This window comes from Sorex fumeus, unplaced genomic scaffold, assembly GCF_029834395.1.
Source record: "Sorex fumeus unplaced genomic scaffold, SorFum_2.1 ptg000048l, whole genome shotgun sequence".
Lineage (NCBI taxonomy): Eukaryota > Metazoa > Chordata > Mammalia > Eulipotyphla > Soricidae > Sorex > Sorex fumeus.
The window spans coordinates 3,607,404-3,622,713 of record NW_026606105.1 but is presented as its reverse complement, the minus strand read 5'-3'; the positions used below and the strand labels follow the sequence as shown (position 1 = coordinate 3,622,713).

Sequence of the window (15,310 nt, the reverse complement as noted above, 5' to 3'; positions counted from 1 at the left end):
AATATAATGATAAACGTAGATCATAGAGAAGCTAATGCAGATAAGAAAGGTCTAGAGAACTAATATATTTTAGGTTCACTATATAGAAATTCAGGCAGAGTGGTGTGGTGGTGGACAAAAGAATTATTTCAGTGATTGTACAGCTAATCAGGGAACCCTTCTCATTTTTCGGGCTTTATCTCCATTTTAGAATCTAATGATAAACATAGAACATAGAGATGCTAATGCAGATAAGAAAGGTCTTTAAACTGGAGCCAGAGTGCTAGTATATCAGGTCGGGTACTTGCCTCACACATGGTTGACTTGGTTTCATCCCTGGATCTTCTACCTGGTCTCCTGAGGCCCACGATGAGTGATCCCTCAGCACAAGGTGAGGAGTAGGCCTGAACATAGCCAGGTGTGCTCCCCAAATAAACAAAGAACAAAAAAACAAACAAAAAATCTATAAATATATTTTCATTTATAAATGTTAGAGATGATTGAGAAGAAACAGCTTTCTAGAGATCAGGCATGTGAGGAAATAAGAAACTTGGAAGTCTGAGATTTCCAGTAAAAGGCCCTCCCGTTGATCATGATTTGCTCAAGCGGGCCCAGTAATGTCTCCATTGGGGACTTTGTTGTTACTGTGTTTGGCATATCGAATACGTCACGGGGAGCTTGCCAGGCTCTGCCAGGCTCTGCAGTGCGGGCGAGATACTCTCAGTAGCTTGCCGGGCTCTCCGAGAGGGCGGAGGAATCGAACTCGGGTCGGCCATGTTGGCTGCGTGCAAGGCAAATGCCCTACCGCTGTGCTATCGCTCCAACCCAGAAATAGGACTATAGGAAAGTACCATTTTGATCTATAATCTTAAAATGCTTTCAGACATAAGAACAAAAATAATGGAAAAAACAAAAACAGAACAGAAAAAAAAAAACCCACTGGTTGGCCAATCTTGGAACACCGTTTTGGATATTCATCCATTCAACAAATATTGAAAACCTGTTAGCAGTTATCATAGTCACTAGTTGCATGGGCATATTTTGTTTTACTTTTCTGTGGAACGTCCACAGAGATCAAGACCAGGTTCTGTGCGTTGAAGTCATTGGAAGATATTTGATGTGGTTCCAGCTAGAGTGGAATGGAAAGACAAGAGTTTTGACACTCTTTGGGATGGTCTTAGTCAACATGAAGCCACTGAGACATTTTAGCAGAGTTTATTAAAAACTTTCAAAGTAATACATGCACAGGATAAAAAAATGAAATAGTACAGAAGGATTTAAAAGGAAAAAAAAAACCAAGATTTCTGACCCCATCCATTTAAACTCTAGTCTTATCTCTAGAAGCAAGGTGGTTTATTTTTCTTTTAAAAATTTTTATTTTTCAGATTTTCTGGTAAATGACTTCCTAGCATTAAATAATGTTTGAACAATAATTTCTTGACTAATTAACTTCAGACAATTTTTAACAATTCCCCCATTACAAAAGATAAGAATTTAACTACCCCTAGCTTTCCATATGCTCTCGGTGTGACTTTTTTAATGCTTCCATTGGTTTAATTTATCATTTTGGAAAGTACACTTTTTCAAGTGTACTTTTTCACTTGAAAAAGTGATACAAAGTCTCATTACTGTAGACTTTGCTTTTGATTCCTACTTCATTTTTATATAAATTCGCCCTACTCTTCCTTCTCTCTCATCTCTACAGAGTCTCAACATCTTTCTGTTCTTCTCCCTTAATTTGTCAGGATTCATTTTGATCTTTTCTGAATAAACTAAGTCTTTTATAATTTGCGTCTAGGCTGATCATACAGAACACAGAGTACCATCTTCATTATTGTGTCCATGTAAATATTGTTTACTGAGAGCTAAGCAGAGTTTTATCATACACACCCAATGTCGTGATGCCTGTACCACTGAAAAAGAAACATACCCACCACTAATGTTAAATGGAGACTTTTTACAATATATGGATATTTTGTTGCTGCCTCATGGGTATGAATTTCTTGATCTCTTATTGTTCTGTTTTATTTTTTGTTGACTAAAGAATGCTTATTCTCTATATTCTCAAACACTCCAGCTTCTCAATGGTACTATCTATGATACTCAAGGTAGATTTCTCCCTGACAGCCTCAGACTTACATTCTTAACTGAAACAGGTGTGCTTCATACCCATCACTCCAGTGGAGGTATCTTATTGGACAACTATCACTCCAGACTGAAGAATCCTGGCAGGTAGGTAACTCACTCTAATGATGCGTCCTGTCAAGTAACAGTCATTTGAATGAGGTATCCTGGTGGGTCATCACTCCAGAGTGAATCACCCTCTTTGAAAACTGTGATTCTTGAGTGTGGTGTCTGTTGGATACCCATCCCTATAGAGTGAGGTATCCTCTTGTAATTGCCACTTAGGAGTTGTGTCCTGTTGGATACCGTCACTCTGGGGGTGCACTGTTGTTAATTGTTATCCAGTAGTGATGTCCTGCTGGTAACTGTCACTCTGGAGTGAGGTGTCATGTTGGATTGTCATTACTCTAGAGTGAGGTATTCATCAGGGATAACCTACACTGGAGTGAGGTGTTCTGTGGAAATAACTGCAGCTCTAAAGTGAGGTGTCCTGTTGATAATTGTCACTCTGGAGTGAGGTCTATCTTGTGGGTAACCATTACTCTAGAGTGAGATGTACTTGGGAGTAATTCTTACTCAGGACGCGTTCTGTGGGGATAATTTTTACTCTAGAATGAGGTGTTCTGTGGAAATAACTGCCAATCTGAAAGGCAATGCCTTATCGGTAAATGTCACTCTAAGGTGAGGTGTTCTGCTGGATAACCATTACTCAAATGTGATGCCTCTTTGTTGGTAACTGTCACTCTGGAGTGAGGTGTTCTGTGAAGGTAACTGTTACTCTGCAGTAAAGTGTCCTCTTGGTAACTATCACTCTGGAGTGAGGTATTTTGTGTGGTTAACTGTTACTTTGTAGTGAGGCAACATTTTGCTATCACTCTGAAGTGTCCTGTTGATAACCCACTCTGGAGTGAAATGCCTTGTTGGTAACTGTCACCGTAGAGTGAGATGTCTTGTTGTTACTCACTGTGGAGATGTCCTTTTGTGTGACTGTCACTCTGAAGTGAGGTATTCTGTTGGTAGCTGTCACTGTGGATTGAGGTATCCTGGTGGTAAGTGTCACTTTGGAGTGAGGTATCTTGTTGGTAATTGTCACTCTGGAGCGAGGTATCTTGATGGTAACCATTACTTTGGAGTGAGGTATTCTGTTGGTAAATGTCACTCTCAAGTGTCCTGTTGGTGACTATTTTTCTGGAGTGAGGTGTTCTGTGGGGGGTAACTGTTGGGTATTCTGTGTGGAAATTGTTACTCTAGAGTGAGGTATTCTGTGGGGAAACTCTTAGTCTGGAGTGAGGTATTCTTTGGGAATAAACATTATTCTGGAGTGAGGCATCCTGCTGGAGAGCTGTGAATCTAGAGTTATATCTAATGGGTGAGAGCCCCTGGCTCTTTTTCTGGATTCCATGCCTTTCCTCTTGGACTTCCATTAGTTTTCTATTTCACTTCTGGGGTTCCATTTCAGTTTTGCTAGAGAACTTCCTCAAGGTACCCACTCATTAGGGGTTCAGAGGGGGAGAGACTTTGAAAACTTACATATCAGAAAATGTCTTCCTTTTTAGGTGACTCGAAGGGTTGGAACTCTAGGAATGGTGGGGGAAAATACTTTCCATTTCTGAAGATGTTGCTTCACTGATTTCTCACCTTCAGTGGCCCTGATGAAAAATCTGCCAGTTCCTCATCCCTTGTTTATTGTAATAATTATAAAAAACTAAATTTAATTTCTCTCCAGGCACTTTTAATGTCTTCCCTCCTTTCCCAATATTCCACAGAGACACAAAATTTGTACAGATCTAAGTAGAATGGGGGCCACCTCAATCTGAAGACTGTTCTCTCCATCAATTCTTTCCTTCTTTTCATTCGTTTTTACTTCCAGAAGCTCCAGCAGTTAGATACTGACTCTGTGTCTTTCCTTTATTCATGCTTTCTGCTCTGCTCTTTCTTTTGGGCTCTGTATCTGTGAGTATTATTTTTCTCTTCGAGTCTACTATGTTTGAAAGTCTATTTTAATTTCAAAAGGACTTTGAAAAAATTCTTTTATTTTCCCTGTATTTTCACCTTATAAAAATACCCCAGATCTTTCTGCAGCTAAAATTTCTAAGTTACTTATTTTTTTTTCCAAAAATTTTCTTCCAGGTGTGTGTGTGTGCGTTTAATTTCAAATCTCCTAACTCAAATTGGTTATTTTCCTTACATTGTCTCACTTGATTCTTCCTCCCTCTGACTCCCCTTTCTCTGCTCAATGTCTGGGAATTCCTGGCTGGCATTGAGGAATCAATATAACTGTTGACTTTTCTAGGAGTTGGCATGGATTTTCTGCTGCCCTTACCAATTGGGTTTCAAGCCTTCTTTCTACTAAGACTCTGGAAGCACTTAGGCACTAGAGAAGGAGTGATAATGGGATGAGTCTCATTCTAATTCTAACTAGAGAATTAGCTAGTAGGCTAAGGGGTTATTTATTTGCACTCAAAAAAAAAAAAGAAAGAAAGATTTTTATTCTGGAGCACCAACTCCTACCTCTCCTCAGGCAGTTTATTCAGTTCCTTTATACAAACAACAACAGCAAAAACACCATGACAATAACAGTGACAAGGGACTTGAAACCGGTAGCAATACACTGCCTGTGTTCTGAGCATGAAAGTGGGGTCGAGGGGTTCAGTGGGGTTCAGCTTCACAACTCGTATGACTCGCTAACAGATAAGCCTCTTCGCGTTCCCAGGTCTCTTGGGGGTCGTGTGATTCGGATCAGCTTATGTCCTGCCTGGAAGATGCTTTCCCGCATGTCCACTATCCTGCTCCGCCTGGCCTGGGTTGAGTTCTTCTTCGCTTAGAACCAAATCTTGTCCGTTTGCTTGGCTGAGAGGTGTCAGTTGGCTTTTGCATGTCTTGACTTCAATTTCAGTGGGGCCTGGGGAGGGAGGGGAGGTAAAATTATATGTTCAGTTCATCATCTTAAGTTCCAAGTCCCGCTTGAGGCTTGCACACAGGGCACTGACCTGGATTAGCTTTCCAGTTTTTAAAGGTCCCCCTAGGGCGATGAGAATGGAATCGAGAGGGGTGGGGATGGATGAGAATCTAATATTCTTGCTGAAAACATGCAGAGTCTGGGACTTCCGGGGTGTGAGTTTTTTACCGAAGGGACCCATCATTTTGAAACCCAGTAAACTAGTGAACTAGAAAGACTGAAATCCCAACAGCCCAGAAGTTGAGCCTTTGAATGATGATAAAGGGGTCATCCCAGCTCTAACTAGTGGGGAACACCTCAGACGTTCCCTTTAAACCGGCACCCGGGATGATCAGAGGAACTGTTTGTTCTAATGAAATCAGATGAGGAACCAGTATAGGAGGCGAGAGCAACAGGAGGTGAGTGAGGACAGACAGATCCTACGGCTGGATGGCTGGGTCTGTCATATACTCTTTTCACTTGGGTGTTCAAAGAACTGCGGTTGTTAACACCCATTCTGCAACCAGGAGGCCTGGTTCAGAATAGATCCATCTCGTATTAGCACTGTAGCTGAGGCAATTTACCGCTGCTCATCTCATCTGTTCTGCTCATACCTGACAGGGAGCAATGAGTTTCCATCTTCTAAGATTATTGTGAAGATTAACTGAGACCATCGCTAGCAGAGACTTTGCCAAGACTCCACAACTCACTTCCTGCCCGGTGTTATTTTCCAAGGTGACTGAAAAGTCAACTTCTACATTCAAAGCAATAGATGACATAGTCATGAGATAAGGGGAAATAATTCCCTTTTTATTATTCAATTTTTTAAAAAATCATATTAATGATAGAGAAATGATAAAGGCATCCAAAGAAAATCACAATTTACGTCAAGTGCTTCTCTCTACCAAAACTCCCCCAAAGCAGAGAGAACTGTAAAACAATGAAATAAATAGAAGGGAGCCAAAGAAAAGCTGTCGAGATTAATGAACTAACTTTAATTATAGACCCTCAATTATAGTTAAAGCTACAAAGTAATGAGAGGTTCTGAAAAATATCAGAGGAAATTTCAGAAAATCTTTATATGTTTTGTTTTAAAAAAAGGAAATTTTTATCAATTGTTCTGAGTTATCTTGCTCTCAAGGAAAGATTTCTCTCTGGGTGCACTTTCCTGCTTGGGGGCCACACCTAGTGATGCTCTGGGCTTATTCCTGGCTCTGCAGCCTGGGCTCACTCTTGGTGGGGTCGGAGGACCATATGGGACACTGGAAATTGAACCCAGGTTGGCTGCATGCCAGGCAAATGCCCTACCCGTTCTACTATCACCCCTGTCTGCACTTTATCTGCCAAAGTGGTAACTCCGGACAGTGATTGGAACCTGTCTCAACTGTGGAAACATAAGCACCTGCCCCAGGCCCTGAGCCAGAAGTCCATTGTTGGTTAAAGACAAACATTTAATTAAGGCCTTCCCGTTGATCGTCGATTTGCTCGAGCGGGCCCAGTAACGTCTCCATTGGAGACTTTGTTGTTACTGTGTCTGGCATATCGAATACTCTCGGTAGCTTGCCGGGCTCTCCGAGAGGGGCGGAGGAATCGAACTCGGGTCGGTCATGTTGGCCACTTGTAAGGCGAACGCCCTACCCGCTGTGCTATCGCTCCAGCCTTGTCCTGGTTTTTCAAGAGCTTTACTTCCAGGCTTCGTTTATTCAAAGGCAGGATATTGTTTTTTTGCTTGAGAGACAGAACTGAATAAAGAGGCTGATCCTCAAGCAACACTGAAAACCCCATTGTGATTTTTAAATTCATAAAGCATTGTACCACAGTCTTTTCAGGGTCTGGCAGACCAAGCACAGGACGGAAGAGAATTAATTATACCGCATCTGTAAATGCCAGCTGAATGTGAAACCTTGTTTTAAAATGAGTGAATTGAAAATTGAGTGAGTTAGGTATAGAACAGTGGTGGTCGATATTTCTCTCTCCCTCCCTTCCTCCCTCTCTGCCTCCCTCTCTCTCTTTTTCATTCATTTCCTCCCTCCTATTCATTGCTAGGTTCTTTTCAAATCAAAGGACTTTTCAAAGGACTACCATCGAATCTTCACAATAATCCTACAAAATAGATCCCATTTTCGAGATGAGAAAGGGCAAGAATTTGCCTGGAATCACACAGCTAGCCACGAAGAAGCCCACACTTGCTACTCCAGAGCTCGGCCTAGGTATAGCCCTTCCTAGCAGCTTCTGGAGAAAACGCCTCGCATCACCGGGGCACTGGCTGGTGCTCCTGGCACATTCCGGTATGCGCTAGGTTCTAATGGAGCCTTGGGGGAGAACTGATCAGATATACAAGCCCAGAGAGACCCCAGGATGTCAGGAGGAGGGGGCTCCCTTTGGAGACCCAGTCCAGGAGGTGACACTCTCAGAACAAGGCCTGGAAACAGGCAAGGACCGAAATCTGAGAGCAAAGACACGGGCCTTGCAAGTCCCAAGACCTTGCTTCTGCAGAGCTCCGATTCCACCTCTCTTTGTGCTCTGAGCCTACTTCCTCCAGACAGAACTGGGGCTGCGGATCAGGGGGGATCAGGGGGTTACGGGGCTAATGGGAGCAGAAGACCAGGCTCGCGCTCTGAGTGACAGAGGTGGCGGAGCGAAGACCCATTCTCTGCCTGCCTCCCGGGACCTCTCTAACCTGCCACCTCGCTGGGCACTCCTTACATCTGTGTGAGGAGGTACAGTTTCATTATATTTTCCTTCCACTCAGGTAGGTAGGCCAGGCTGGTTGCCACTTCCTTCTGGATGGGCCAGGCCCAGGCCTCAAAGAACGGCGCCAGGTTCTTCTGCACTTGGTGAGAGAACATCTTCACCCACAGGTTCATTTTGTCAACGTTGTCTGTGGGCAGGTTGGTCTGGTTGCGGTACTCGGTGAAGAGGCGGATAAAAGGCTCACACCCAAAGGCCTCACACCCGAGCTGCGCAGCAGGAAGAGAGTGGCTTGGAACATCTTCAAGAGCGTCAAAGAAATAGCTAAGAGGATGAAGAACCCCTGGTTCGGGGCACATCTCTTTGATTCCACTGTTTTTTCTGCATTAACATACGCCTCAGAAACCTGGACCCTACGCAAACAGGATGAGAATGCTATTCGGGTCTCCCAAAGAGGAATTGCAAGAGTTATGCTTGGAATATCACGTTTCACTTAAAAGAGAGAAAGAATCAGGAGTTCCGACATCTGTCGACGATCAAGAATCAGGGACGCTGTCTCATTTACCAAGGCATCAAAAATCAGATGATCTGGTCACGTAATGAGATTTAAAGACAACTGCTGGACTAAAGCAGTTACCGACTGGATTCCATGGGATGTCAAAAGACTGACCATTGGGCTCCACTAGCACGCAACAGGGACAAATGGAGACATTACTGGTGACCACTCGAGGAAATCGACGATTAACAGGAAGTCAAGTGATCAAGTGATCAAAGAGGATTCAGTCTAGCCCCGGGCTTCATTGCTTTATTAATCACCTACTTTATGAGATTCATACATTTAATAAAAGATATGATTAGAATTTTATTTCTCCATATGCCACCGAAAATGGAATTTAAAGATGATTATGGTTATGCTGTAGGCACAGAATATATATATACGTATATATATATATATATACATATATATGACAATATTATGAGTGAAGGTGAATTTGCAGGTGAATTTGCTTTTCTGTCAGGAAAAGATTTGGATTTTATAGCTGGGAAGAATGAAGAATGTGTTGACCTTTGGTGGATTCATAGGAAGGATATCTCATGTAAACTAAGACTAGAACATAGATGGAATTCTCCAGAGTGGGCGCAATGCCACAGTTAAGAGTTCGTGGTCTTGACTGTATGGTGCCGCCAGCAGGTCAATCTGTACCTGCGAGGCGGTGTATCAGCAGCCTGAAGGCACCGTCAGGCCTTCAGATATCCCAAAATTGCTGCTGTGCCTTTGGCCATACCCCCAAAACTTTGGGCAAAGTTTAACAAGAAAGTAAACGGCCAAAAGTTAGGTATGTGGGAGACACACCCACAAACCACCTCCGGCTCAGCTATATAAGTGGAGGTATGGCCTCTCTGAGTCCTGATCGAACTGCTTAATGACCATGATCCCAGAGACTCAGAAACAAATCTCAGAACCCAAGGGCTTTTGGCAGAAATGAGTTCTGTTCCTGAAGTAGGTTACTGGGGCTGGGCCACTCTAGGTGAGAATAGGTTTCGTGCCTTGGCCTGTTCTCCTTGGTGGCCCGGTGACCGCCATCCTCTAGAGGCCACTAGACAGCCAGATTTGGGCCTGCAGTGATGAGACTCACGGGGTCTCACCAGATGAGGGTGGAACCAGCCCTTTTCTCCCCATCCCAGCGAGACCCCAAGTCGTCGCCTACAAACGGCCTCTCTGGCTCCTGATCAAGCTGATTGATGGCCATGCTCCCAGAGACTCAGAAACAAATATCGAAACCCAGCAGCTTTTGGCAGAAATGTATCTGGACCGCATACACGGCCATGGCTCCAGAGGCAAAAGGACTTAATCCAGAGCCCAAAAGCTTGCAACAGAAAAGTGAATGGACCGTGCGTTAAAATACGGCACCATGCCTCCCCAGGAGGGAAAGGGTGTTGCTCCATTCTGCCTTTCTCCCCCTGGCAGCAAGATGGCTGCCCCACCTCAGAGCTTATTGGAAATCCAGGTATGAGCCAGTGGTGATGGGGCAACTGCAGTCTCGTGGGAAGGAGGACTGTACCGGCTCGTTTTTCATGCCTACCAACGTCATAAGTTGCCCCAATGAGTAGCTCTCCAGCACAGGCATGGCTCCAGAGGCAATGGCTCCAGGGGCAAAAGGACATAATCCAGAGCCCGGCAGCTTGCGGCAGAAAAGTAAATGGACCATGCGTTAAACTACAGCGCCATGACTCCCCAGGAGGGAAAGGGTGTTGCTCCTTTCCCCCCTTTTCCCCTCTGGGAGCAAGGTGGCCACCTCCTCAGAGCTTATTGGAAAGCCAGGTATGAGCCGGCAGTGATAGGGCAACTGCAGTCTCATGGGAAGGGGGGAGGCACTGGCTCGTCCTTCACACCCTACTGAGGTCATGAGTTGCCTCCCACCAGCGGCTCTCTGGCATAGCTATGTCTCCAGAGACAAAAGGACTTAATCCAGAGCCTGGCAGCTTGCGGCAGAAAAGTGAATGGACCATGCGTTAAACTATTTCGCCATACCTCCCCGGGAGGGAAAGGGTGTTGCACCCTTCAGCCTTTTCTCCCCCCTCCCCCGCTCCCCCCTCCACTGCTCCGGCAGCAAAGTGGCCGCCGCCTCAGAGCTTATAGGAAAGCCAGGTATGAGATGGCGGTGATGGGGCAACTGCAGTCTCATGGGAAGTGGTGGCGGTACCGGCTCATCCTTCATGCACTACCGACGTCCTGAGTTACCCCCCAAGAGCAGCTCTCCGGGAAACCGTAACACCATATGCACAAAAACCAATCTCTTAATTATCTGGCTCTTTGCAGAAATCCAAAATTGCGTGGCCACAATAGCTGCCGCGCAAGATTATATGATTCTCATAACCAGCTATAGAAAACAAAGTATTTCACAATGCCTTTTCAGCAATTCTGATGGGGGGATTCTAAACAATAATGGTGCATCTTTTGTCAAAATGATGAATGTAATCAATGTAGAGAAGAGTTAAGTAGAAATCATCTGCCTCACAGGCATTGGGTGGGGTGGGAATGGGGGTACATTGGGGTTCTTGGTGGGGAAATGTGAGTACTGGTGAAAGAAAAGGTGTTTGATCATTGTATGACTGAGACTTAAATCTGAAAGCTTAGTAACTTTTCCCACAGAGATTCAATAAATAAATATAAGACGAAAAATAAATAAATAAAACTGTGAAAAAAAAGTAAGGTGGAGTTCATGCCCAATTCAATCAGCTAATCAGTGGCTGAATAAATGGCAGTACTCCTACATAAAAAAAAAGAGTCAGCGGTCTCCTGTTCACAATAGCCAGAATCTGGCAACAACTGGAGTGCCCAAGAACAGATAACTGGTTAAAGAAACTATGGTTCATCTACACAATGGAAATCCATGCAGCTGTTAGGAGAAATGAAGTCATAAAATTTGCTTATAAGTGGACGGGCATAGAGAGTATCTTGCTAAGTGAAGAGAGTCAGAAAGAGAGGGACAGACATAGAATGACTGCACTCATTTGTGGGATATAAAAACACATAGCAAAAAAAAACACATAGCGTGGGACTAATACCAAAGGTCAGTAGACACAAAGGTCAGGAAAATTGGTTCATGGTCGGAAGCCTGCTAAAGAGGAATGGAAGGAAGGCACCCAAGGATGGCCAACCTTGGCATGGATGAAGGAAGGAGAATGCTAAGAAAGGAGAAGTGGGCGTGGGGAGGAGACAGTGAGAAGTCGGGAGAGGAGGGGAGAAGGCAGTTGAGATAGAGAAGGGACCACTATGACAATGATGGTTGAAAGCTATCACTCTAGGTAAGAATTGCATGCTGCAGGTGAGTAAGGAACCAAATATGATGGCCTCTCAGTATCTGTATTGCAAACCATAATGCCCAAAAGGGGTAGGGGAGAGGAGGAGAAGGGGAGAGGAGGGATTTAGAGAGAGAGAGAGAAGAGGAGGATGAGGAGGAGGAGGAGGAGGAAGAGGAGAAGAAGAAGAAGAGGAGGAGGACGAGAAGGAGAAGGAGGAGGAGGAAGAGGAAGAGGAGGAGGAAGAGGAAGAAGCAGAGGAAGAGGAGGAAGAATAAGAAGAAGAGGAAGAGGAAGAAGAAGAAGGAGAAGAAGAAGAAGAAGAAGAGGAGGAGGAGGAGGAGGAGGAAGAGGAAGAAGAAGAGGAAGAAGAGGAGGAAGAAGAGGAGGAGGAAGAAGAAGAGGAAGAGGAAGAAGAAGAAGAAGAAGAAGAGGAGGAGGAGGAGCAAGAGGAAGAAGAGGAGGAAGAATAAGAGGAAGAGGAAGAAGAAGAAGAAGAGAAGGAGGATGAAGAAGAAGAGGAGCAGGAAGCAGAAGAGGAAGAGGAGGAAGAATAAGAGGAAGAGGAAGAGGAAGAGGAAGAAGAAGAAGAAGAAGAGGAAGAAGAGGAGGAGGAGGAAGAGTAAGAAGAAGAGGAAGAAGAGGAGGAAGAAGATGAAGAAGAGGAGGAGGAAGAAGAAGAGGAAGAAGAAGAAGAAGAAGAAGAGGAGGAGGAGGAAGAGGAAGAAGAGGAGGAAGAATAAGAGGAAGAGGAATAAGAAGAAGCGGAGGAGGAAGAAGAGGAAGAAGAGGAGGAAGAAGAGGAAGAGGAAGAATAGGAGGAGGAAGAAGAAGAGAAAGGAAGAAGAAGAAGAAGTAGAAGAAGAAGAAAGGAGGAGGAAGAGGAGAAAGAGGAGGAGGAGGAGGAGGAGGAGGAAAAGTGCTTGCCATATGCCATAGAGGCAGTCTGGGAGGGACACTTCAGACACTGGTGGAATGAAATGCACACTGGTGGAGGGATGGGTGTTGGAACATTATTGCAACTGTGTATCTCACAGTGATTCAAAACCAAAACAAAACAGAAAGTCTGTGGTCTCTAAAAGGTGAATTCACAGAAGTCCACTGTAATTAGGATTGAACTGGAGGGAATCATGCCTAGTGCAGGAATTTAGAGGGACGAAGACAGATAGCATATGTTCTTACTAATCTGTGGAGTACAGAGAAACAAGACAAATGACTGGAAGGCACCCAAGGATGGCCAACCTTGGCATGGATGAAGGAAGGAGGATGCTAAGAAAGAAGAAGGGGGAGTGGGGAGGAGACAGTGAGGAGGTGGGAAGGTGATAACATAGGGGCAGCGGTCAAGGGTCTTGGGCAGCTTTATGGTTTAGAGATGATTTGACTTTGTACATCAAATCCCTGAGTCAACACTATTACAAGTCACTCAAGTCTTAATAAGTAAAAACATCTTTAAACAATGATTTTTCTAAGTATGTGTGGGGAGGAAAGGGACGGAAATTGGGTTATTGATGGGGGGACCCTGACATAGTTGGTGGACTTTGTAAATTAGGAGCTCAAGTTAAAAAAAAAAAAAAAAGTAAGTGAATGGTTTCCTAAGACGTTTTCCAAGTGACCTGAAGGGGGAGGCCAAGAGCACCATGTGTGACCATAGACTGCAATGCTTGAGTCACTGGCTCAAAACTGGAATGGCATGTTTGGCTTGGGTGGCCTCGATAGAGAAGAGAGCACCAAATAAAGGGTGTTGTGAGGATCCTCCCCGGGTGAGAGAAGCATGCTGAAAGTAGACTATAGACTGAACAAGATTGCCACTCAATGTCTCTTTTGCAAACCACAGCACTCAAAAGGAGAGAGATAACAAAAGGGAATGCCCTGCCACAGAGGTAGGGTGGGATTGGGGGGATGGGGGGTGGGAGGGATACTGGGACTGGTGGTGGTGGAGAATGGGCACTGGTGCAGGGATGGATATTAGATCATTGTATAACTGAAACCCAAGCACAAAAATTTGTAAGTCTATAACTGTGCCTCATGGTGTTTCACTAATAAAAAAATAAATTGAAAAAAAACTGGAATGGCTTTGAATTCCCTTTAAGTTCTTCTTATCTCATTTTAACAGTATGTGTCAGATATAGGAGGACACACAATTGTACTTAATGCTATCAACCATGAATACTTAATTTTTATTTATTTTTATTTATTGCTTTTTGGGTCACACTCGGCTATGCTCAGGGGTCACTCCTGGCTCTGCACTTAGGAATCACTCCTGGCAGTGCTCAGGGGACCGTATGGGATGCTGGGAATCGAAGCCGGGTTGGCCACGTGCAAGGCAAACGCCCTACCTGCTGTGCGATTGCTCCAGCCCCAACCATGAATACTTTAATAAGTGTCTTTTTAATGAGTGGGTCATTGCTCTCACAAGTCAGCAGCTGTATTTTGCTTAGGAAAGGTAAGAAATAGAAGACCGGGTCCTTTCCATCTCCTTGAAGACTTTAAGAAGTTGCTATTTCTGCTTCCATATGAAATAATTTCTTTCAATTTTGTCAAACTTATCTAGAAGCAGAGCTGATAACCTGGGTTTGCTAACTGGCATTTGAAATACTTGGGCTTGCTACTGGCATCTGAAATGCAGTGTGTGTGTGTGTGTTTGTGTGTGTGTGTGAGGGAGAGATAGAGAGAGATGTAGAGGAAAGAGGGAGAGAGGGAGAGAGAGAAAGAGAGAGGTTGAGAGGGGAGAGAAGAAGAGACGGAGAGAGAGGGAGTGAAAGAGAGGGAGGGAGAGAGAAGGCGAGAGAGGAGAGAGAGAAGGAGAGAGTGAGAGGAAGAGAGGGAGAGAGACAGACAGAGACAGAGAGATTTACGTGGTGGGACTGGGTCATTTACCTGTAGCTCTGTATCTGTGGGAAGATAGTTGTAGTTGGTTACACTGGAGGACCTCAGTTGGCGTTGCACAGAACTGGAGCACCATCTGTGCACATTTGGTGCCTAGATGCCCTTTCTCTGAGCAGTGGGGGATGGGCACAGAGAAGAATTGCAGGAAGAACTGGGGATTTCCGCACCGAAAAATAAACACGTAGATATAGCCAAAGAGAAGGGCCACATGGAGAGCGGGGATCCACAGCTTCCGAAGGGAAAAAAAAAAAGGTTCCAAAAAGAGCCGAGATCATCGGGAAGTCCCAGATGGGGTAGGTACCGCATCCCACCTCCCCCAGATGGAACCCCGGTGACCAGAAGCCTCTACAAGCACAGCTTGAGTATGCGGGAACTAGAACTTTTCCTCAAATCTGCCGGAACTACAACTCCCAGATAAGCTCTGATTCCGGAAGTCATGCCCACAGCCTGCCCCCAGCACCATCTTTTCAGCATACAGCCAAAGAGAAGGGCCACATGGAGGGCGGGGATCCACAGCTCCCGAAGAAAAAAAAAAAAGGTTCCAAAAAGAGCCGAGATCATTGGGAAGTCCCAGATGGGGTAGGTACCGCATCCCGCCTCCCCCAGATGGAACCCCGGATACCAGAAGCCTCTACAAGCACAGCTCGAGTATGGGGGAACTAGGACTTTTCCTCCAAACCGCGCGGCCGCTTACATGGCCACGCAACATCTCTCTATATACAAAGTGATCCATGGGAAGTAAACCACCCAACGTTTCTCCCTGAAAATCAGAGTTAAGTTTGGAGCAGGGCCACAGCCCCAGAAACACAAGGACTTAATGCATAACCCAGCAGCTTGGAGCAGAAAAGTGAACGGACTATGCGTTAATCCAGGCCATCATGTCTGCCC

General features: G+C 44.8%; 1 pseudogene; it reads right to left on the bottom strand.

Annotated features, from left to right (window-relative positions):
• Positions 1 to 4,880: 4,880 nt before the first annotated feature.
• Positions 4,881 to 15,310, bottom strand: part of LOC130032354 (TRPM8 channel-associated factor 2-like) — a 35,694-nt pseudogene continuing 25,264 nt past the window's right edge.